This window comes from Triticum urartu, chromosome 4 (assembly GCF_003073215.2).
Source record: "Triticum urartu cultivar G1812 chromosome 4, Tu2.1, whole genome shotgun sequence".
NCBI lineage: Eukaryota > Viridiplantae > Streptophyta > Magnoliopsida > Poales > Poaceae > Triticum > Triticum urartu.
The window spans coordinates 8,210,557-8,219,088 of NC_053025.1; positions in this window are offsets into that span (position 1 = coordinate 8,210,557).

The window sequence follows — 8,532 nt, forward strand, 5'->3', positions numbered from 1 at the left end:
ACCATTGATGCAATTCATACATTCTTGTTGGGAGCTTCTTGACCTCATCTGGCTTGACCAAAGGTTGGCCCCGGACATATTTCCGTTTTATTTCCTCCTCTCTAAGCACAGGCATGGGCTCGATCTCGAGGAGTTGTCCAACAGTGATCTTGAGAATTTCAGCCTGCGTTATATGCTCCTCGGTTATTACCACATTACCCACCTCGGGAATGTTAACGGTTTGCCCACAATAATATTGGGCGCGCGTACTCTTATGTGTTGTTGGCACAACAAGCGGGGGGATCGATTGCGCCGCCTGTTCTCCCAGCTGGGGAACGGTTTTCCCACAGTTTTTGACAGCTTCTTGTTGTTTGCTCAAGCTCGGGCTCGCCTCCTTCTGTAGACGTGCTCGATTTAACTTCCTGATGTGGCGCTCATAGTCTGTGTCAACAGGCTTGGGAGCTGGTGATTGAGCCATACGAATGAAGTGGTCAATCGTTTCCTCAGGCACTTTCTCCCTTGGCGGCGGTGGCGGTTTCGATGCAAAATGGGCTTCCACCTCGGCCTTCGATATGGCTACGTTTTCCTCCTCGGACTTGTCATAAGGCCTCTGCGGAAGAGGCGCGAGGCTTGGACCATATTTATATCGCTTGCCTCCGCCTGTACTTCCTGTACTACCTCGACTCGTACCGCTACGCACCATAGCTGCGGGGTGTCTCTTCTGCGATTGCTTAGGCGGCGGAGACGGCTGACGTAACTGAGTTGGATGAGGAGGAGTGGCCTAAAGCTGTGCCGGACTTGGAGGAGGAGTGGCCTGACACTTTGCCGGACTTGGAGGAGGAGGAGTGGCCTCATGCATTGGTGGACTTGGAGGAGCGGGAGTCTACTGACTCGGTGGCGGACTTCGACGAGGAGTCGGGTGACGCGATGTCGGTGGCCTTCCAAAGACGATGCAATCCTTTCTCCATAGGATGAAACGATGTGTGGCCTCTCCCAATGTGTGCTCGTCGTCACCTCCAGGAATGTCAAGCTGTAGCCCCGAATATGGGTCCACCACCTCATCAACCAAGACACGAGCATAGCCCGCTGGAATCGGGTTGCAATGGAAGGTTGCCTCGGGGGGATTTGTAAAAGCAACGGCGTCCGCCACCTTCATGGATATGTTCTTCATTTTGAAGTGTAGCTCGCAGTTAGTGTTCTCCATGATGTCATCCACGGGGTATCTATCCAGCATTGCGTCGCCCGGGGTGGAACCCACGCTGCTTCTCGGCATGGATGGCGCAGTGCTACCTAATGCTGGATCATCCGCTAGCTGCTGCAGCTGCTGAGACCCCCTTTGCTGGCTAAGTGAGTCGATCTGCTCCTGCTGCCCCTGGAATTTGACTGCCAAGTCCGCGTGCTTTGTTTCTAGGCCTTGAAGGCGTTCATAGTCCAGCTTCCTCTGCTCCTCCTCCATCTTCCTCTTCTTCTCCTCCGCAATCTTCCTTCTCGCACGGGTTCTGTAGTCGGCGTTCCAGTCCGAAAACCCCTCATACCACGGAATAGCGCCCTTACCTCGTGTTCTTCCTGGGTGTTCAGGATTTCCCAGGGCACGTGTAAGCTCGTCGTTCTCTCTGTTGGACTGGAACACCCCCGATCGAGCCTCTTCTATTGCAACAAGTATCACATCGTCGGCTCCGTTCAGACATGCCTTCGTCGAAACTTTGCCTGTCTTCGGGTCCAACTCCCCCCCATGCGCATAGAACCAAGTCCTGCACCTGGGGGGGCCAGCTCCTAGTAACCGGAGTGACACCTGCATCCTCCATATCTTTCTCAAACTTATCCCACTTAGGCATTGCCGCCGCATAGCCACCTGGCCCCAGCTTATGAAACTTATCCCTTTTTTCGGCATTCTTCTTGTTTATTCTCGACCGTTCCTTAGCTAATTCCGAATCCTTGAATTTCACGAAATCGTCCCAATGAGCACTTTGCTTCTCTAGTGTTCCCTCGAATACTGGAGTGTTCCTTCCTCCCTTGACGTACTTGTCCCATTCACGATTTTTGTGGTTCTTGAATGCAACCGCCATCTTCCTAAGAGCAGCGTCCTTGACTTTCTGCACATTTGCTTCTGTGAAATGATCTGGTAGGGTGAAATGTTCCATGAGAGTATCCCAAAGCGGACCTTTTTGTCTGTCATCGACAAAAGTAAGATCTGGACGTGGCTTTGCTGGCTCTCTCCATTCTTGAAGGGAGATCGGGAGTTGGTCCTTCACAAGAACTCCGCACTGACGAACGAACTTGTCCGCAATCTTCTTATGCGCTAATGGTTCGCCATTAGGTCTGATTGCCTCGATATTGTACTTTACGCCCTCCTTCAACTTTTTGTTCGGGCCTCGTTTCGTCCTGTTGCCTGAAGATTTGCTCGATCCGGATGGCTGAAAGAAGAAAGATCGATTCGTTAATATATCTTCAAGTCATTTAAAACATGTGATGATCACCAGATGCCTGCTTATATAAATATATATACCTTGCCGGTCTTTGTTGTTTCAAGATCAACATTTTCTTCGTCATCATCATAATCATAGTTCATGACTTCATCAATTCGATCGTCGCGATCGAATATCATATCACCCTCCCCGGTGTTGTTTAGAAATTCGGAGCCGTCATAATCTTCTTCATTCTGATCATCATCTGGCCCGCGAGGATGGCGTATCATATCGAACAGGGCCTGTTCTCCCTCTCTGCCGGTATTGTCCGCCATAGCTTTTATTTAACTAATCCAAAAGAAATATAAAACAATTTAGTATTCAAATTACATCGTCTCAAATAATAGATATAATCTCGAATACATCGTCTCGAATAATAGATATAATCTCGAATACATCGTCTCGAATAATACATAATCTCGAATACATCGTCTCGAATATTATATATCGAATACATCACTGGCTAGGTAGCTAATAAAGATCGAATACTACAGAAGAATCTAGGACACTCGCGGTTCCTGCGGCGCGGGTGGTGGACGCCCAAAGAGAAGGAACCCTCACAGGATCATAGCTGAAGTGAGATCCCTGAAGAAACTGCCAGGTATTGGAGAACCTGCCGCCCTCTAATGCAACCATGTAGCGATGGACGTGCTCGTCCTCCTCCCTGACACGGCGACGTACCACCTCCGGCGGGGCCGGCTCCCTCCACACCGAAACTGGCCCACGCGAACGCCACCAAACAAGATCAGGGTCGACGACGGGACCCGGGGCCGGGTTCCTCATCAAGCGGCGCGCCCCTCCAGGCAGCACCTCCCAGTGCCAGCCCGGCGGAGCCCAGTCCCGGACATGGGTCAGCCGGACGTCGTCGCGAACGGGTCGACGGCGAGGATGCGGGCCGGGCATCGTCGAGAACAAATACTAGCTATATGCCCGCAAAAAGTAACATTTTTTTAATGATTGGATTTTGATAACTAAAATTTCTAACATTTCTATATAACTAACATTTCTATAACATTTCTAACAATGCTATATAACTAACATTTCTATAACATTTCTAATATTTCTATAACTAAAAAACAGAAAAAAAATATAACATTTCTATATATATAACTAACATTTCTATAACATTTCTAATATTTCTATAACTAAAAAACAGAAAAAAAAATATAACATTTCTATATATATAAATAACATTTGTATAACATTTCTATAACTAAAAAAAGAAAATTTTCTAAATTTTTTATAACTATTTCTATAAATAAAAAACAGAAAAATTTCTAACCATTCTAACTTTTTTATAACTATTTCTATAACTAAAAAACAGAAAAATTTCTAACAATTCTAACATTTCTATAACATTTCTAACAATGCTATATAACTAACTATTTCTATAACTAAAAAAAGAAAAAATTTCTAACTTTTTTATAACTATTTCTATAACTAAAAAACTAAAAAAATGTATGTGTGTGTGTGTGCTCACCAGCGAGGCGAGAGGCGACGGGGACGACGACGGGCGGCGACGACGGGGACAGGGACGGGGTGGCGACGATGGGGACGGGGATGGGGCGGCGACGACGGGGACGGGGACGACGCGGGATGGGGTGGCGGTGACGACGGGGACGACGGGACGGGGACGACGGGGCGGCGATGACGGGGACGGGGACGACGGGGCGGCGACGACGGGGACGGGGCGGCGTTGTAGACACGCGACGCACGACCATCCTTGGGCAGTGGTCGTACTTAATGAGTGGCAATGGTGCGCCGGCGAGCTTTTGCAAGCACCGAGCCCAGCCGACCGCCATTCGTGTATCTGCCGGCGGACCACCGACGGTGTAGATCCGAGCGGCTAGAGGAGGAGCCACTGCCTGCTAGGGCCTTCCGGCGAGGTGCCCGGCCAGTCCATGGCGCGGCCCAGCCTCCCACAGTCAGGCGAGCTCAAGACCGACCGGATCCGCCCCAAATCCGGCCGACGGGTGCGCAAACCAGGTGGCCGTGGTTGGGTAGCTCGGCGGTGCCGAGGGGAAGGGGCTGGGCGAGCTCGCATCCGAACTGCACGACTGCAGTGGCAGCGGCGGCAGCGAGAGGAAGAGTGGGGAAGAGTGGAGGGGGTGCGGCCGGAGGGAGGGAGGGGGCGGATAGAAAAAGGCCCGCCCTGTGCCACCGATGGGCGGGTCAGGGGAGGACACGCGCAGACGACCCGCGCGTCTGCGTGGTGTCCGTTTCACCCAAAAGCGGCGCAAACTTGGGCCACGGATGGGTCAAAAGCGGACATAAAACGGACAAGAGTCTGTTTGCTCCCGCGCGCTGGGCCGCCTCGTTTGTCCGTTTTACCCCAAACGGACGGGGCCGGACAGGATAGGGTCGCGCGCTGGAGTTGGCCTTAGGGCATCTCCAACGCCGACCTGCAAATGTCCGGACATGATCGGTGGACAGAATGCGTGAGGGAGCCATCCAACGCTAGCTTCAGTATTTTTCCTGTATTTCTCCAGCATTTCATCGAACAGTTGATGTGCGGCACTAAGATAAATCCGGTTCATGTAGTGCTGGTCGTCCGTCGTCCTCATGCTTGCCGTGCTCGCCGCCGGCACGCTCAAGATCGCTCCGGCCGCGGGCGAGGGGTGGGCACGGCCACGGACGCGGCGCCGGGCACGGCTGCTGCATCGCAGGACGACGAGCGTGGCCACCAACGCAGCCAGCGCGGACACGGCGACCTCCCCTGGCGCAGCGAGGGACGCGGGGGGCCTCCCCTCACACGCCGGCGACCGAGCTTGCTGCAGGACTACACGTACGAAGCTGGCTTTCCAAGCAACGAAGCAACTTGATTGATCTGTGCAAATACCAACTAGCAAGAGAGACCACACATGGCCGCCGCGATGGCCAGCTTCATGCCAACGAATAGAAATAGCAGCCGAGCACCAGCGTGAGTCCCGCCATGCGCGCATGCCGCCCGCCGATGGAGCTACTCCGCGCTCGCGTCCTGCTGGCTGTGGCTGCGGACCTGCGGTCGAGCACGAGCAGGTTATCTGTGCACGCGCTTGCGCTCGCCTTGGTGGCCTCCTCCTCCTCTGCCTATCTCTACCGCGCGCCACTTCGCGTGGAGACATGTCCGTCCGCAGCAGCGAGCGACCGGGCGGTGTTAGGCGCGCCGACGGAGGCGCGCATCAGGAGGCCGAGCTCCGCGGGCGCGGCGTGGCCAGGGAGATACGCCGGGCGGCCAGCCACAAACGCGTTGACCGCCGGCCACATCTTCCGCACCTCGCCGGATGGCTTCGACGCCGCAACCGCCACGTTCGTGCGCATCCACGACGAGGGCCCACTCGAGCGGCGGCTGGAGGCAGTGGTGGCTGACGCGGGGCGGATGGGGCTTGCCTGCTCCCACCGGCGTGCTCCCATCGGTGCTCCCGGCTGCCCATTTTATATCCAACGGCCGCTACAACTCTTCTCCTTAATGTCTTTTTCCGGTCAAAAGAAAACACAAAAACTTTCCGTATTTCCGTCGGTCCTAGCAGTAAAACAACTAGAAGAACGCCCGTGCGTTGCAACGGGGCCACATTAACTTTAAGAGTTCAATATTAATCATGTTAATAATATATTTAATATTCTCATACATATCAAGTGACACTGGCGACCTTTTTTTTGTCAATTTAGCAACGGGCTCAGTTGCAACGGGCTCTTTATACATATCAGATAACTCGCTACTATTTAAACTACAACTATGGCTACCGATATTTTTTTGTCAATTTAGCTCAGCAATAGTGCCTGCCTTAATAGACTGCTTTGCATTCACCCCCTCAGAAGACAGAGAGAACCAACTCAACATGTCAGAAGATTAACAAAAATTTCATTTGTATGGCATGAACATATAGCAGGAGCACCAACACATAGATCAGCAGAGAGCAGAGCACATCATGCACACACTCGGGCCATCTATATCATACACACACAGCAACGCACACATGCATCACGCTGGCATACACATACAGAAAAGCAGGCACACACGCATCATGCGCATTGGCCGGTGCGACGCACGCAAAGCAAGTACGTACGCACGGAGAGCAAGCTAGCAAGCACGCACGTGTCCACCCCCGCCGCTGCATGCGCTGGCAGAAGGTGAGACAACAAGGGAGAATGCACATTGAAGCTGTCCATGCAAGGCTGGAGGTGCTGGGCCGGCGACGGCGGTGTCGGGACGGCGCTTGATTCGTTCCCGGTGGCGTGGAGCTTGGGGCGCCAACGCGGCGATAGCTAGTGCTCGGGGATGGGGGTTTGGGGCAGGGGCTGTCGACCCGATGGCTGGCGAAGTTAACGGGCTCGGGCGGCTGAAAATTCGGCAGGTGGCGGCGGCACAGCGCGAGGATGGGACATGCGGAAAACCTAGCGGGCGTTCAACTACCAATACCCACGCCTTTTTTAGGGGAATTGCTTGTGAAAATAACGTGCGACGACGACTTAGCGAGCGGATCCCCTTAAAAAAGACATAGCGAGCAGATTCCCTTAAAACTGGTAGGAATGGATACGATTGATGACGTTGATAAATAGTGGTGAATGTTGGCCTAATTTACTATCATCATGCATGGAAACGAATCATCAAGAAAAAAAATACTTCCTATTACTACACTCATAAGAAGCTTCCTAATCTCCGCTACCAAACAGTTTCTGCCCAAACAAGAAAGGAAAGTTATGGACGTGATTCGGAAGGAAACAAACGTTATGAAGATTAATTAATTTAGATTTCATCTTTAGAGATTGATTGTGATTGATTCTTTTACATAAAGACATTACTAAATAATTTGCGTCAGTATGGAAAGTTCTGATCGGTTCAGTTTTTTTCGTTGTGTGAGAGGGTGAAGTGAAAATAAACCGATGAAGTGAGGGAGGCGACGAAAAAAATCTACGACGGTTAACCTACGAAAAAAACTGGACGAAAGTGATGGTACGAAAAAAAACCTGGAAGCGAGACTACCAACTGCTCCATTAGAAATAGAGACTACTGTATTTCCTTCTTCCTGTGTAGGCATTGGCAACCTTGACGTGCACAGCGGTGTGGCCGGCACCGCCGCCTCTCGGATTGATGCCCGAGATGACTCTAGCTGATGCGTCAGGAAAACAACGTCCGCACTAGCAACCGCGTTGTGCACAGCCAGAGCGCCATGGCTAGCACAGCTAGCCGGACCGCCGCGTGCTCGGACGCTAATGAAAGCTGCACCGCGGCAATCTGAACCATGTTCGCCGCAGTTCTACCGCTCTACGGTAAACCAAGCGGCGTCCTTGGTGAAGCGAACAGGGCCGAGCCTGAAGTGCACGAGGACGGAGTACGCGTCGACGACCGTGACAACGTAGTAGCGTGGCTGGCATAGCTAGCGGCACCGGCGGTCCCGGCGTCGATGTCCGATCTGACTACGACCGCCGTGCATGTTATGACGTCGATGGAGGTTGCACCGAGCTCAACATGGATCGTGTCACCTATACCAAAGCACCCCGTGCAGCACCACTGCTCAACGGCGTTCCAGGCGGGGGCGGACCGTGATCCGTCCGGGGGGGGGGGGGGAGCGGACAGTGATCCCTCCGGGGGCGGGGGCGGCAGGGCTTCCCGGTGCAAGGCTACGGTTCAGCGGCAACGGAGGACCGACCGGGAGAGAGAGGGGTGGTGGTGGGAGGAGATCGGGCCGGCGGCTCGATATGCGCTATGTACTGCCTTCATCCACTCGAGCCGCTGCGTGAGAAGAAAATACGTACATCGGCGGGAGGAGAATTACGTGACCGTTGGATTAAAAAAGGGCGGACGGGAGCATGGATGAGAGCACACCGAGGGAGCAGGCAAGCCCCGTCCGTGCGGGGCGACGCGGCTTGGAAAGAGAGAGAGGGCACGTGGTGTGTTTTCGTTGGCTTGCACGATGTCTGGACCCCTAAACATCGCCTCATGTGTGTCTATCAAATACCAGAATTTGAACCAGATACACATCTCCATTGAATTGCAAAAGTCAACAAACGTGTTCGATCGGACGTATACTGAAGTTTTGTGGGTCTCCTTGAAGATGCCCTTATTGAATACTTCCCCGTTGCTAAATATAAGTTTTTTTAGAGATTT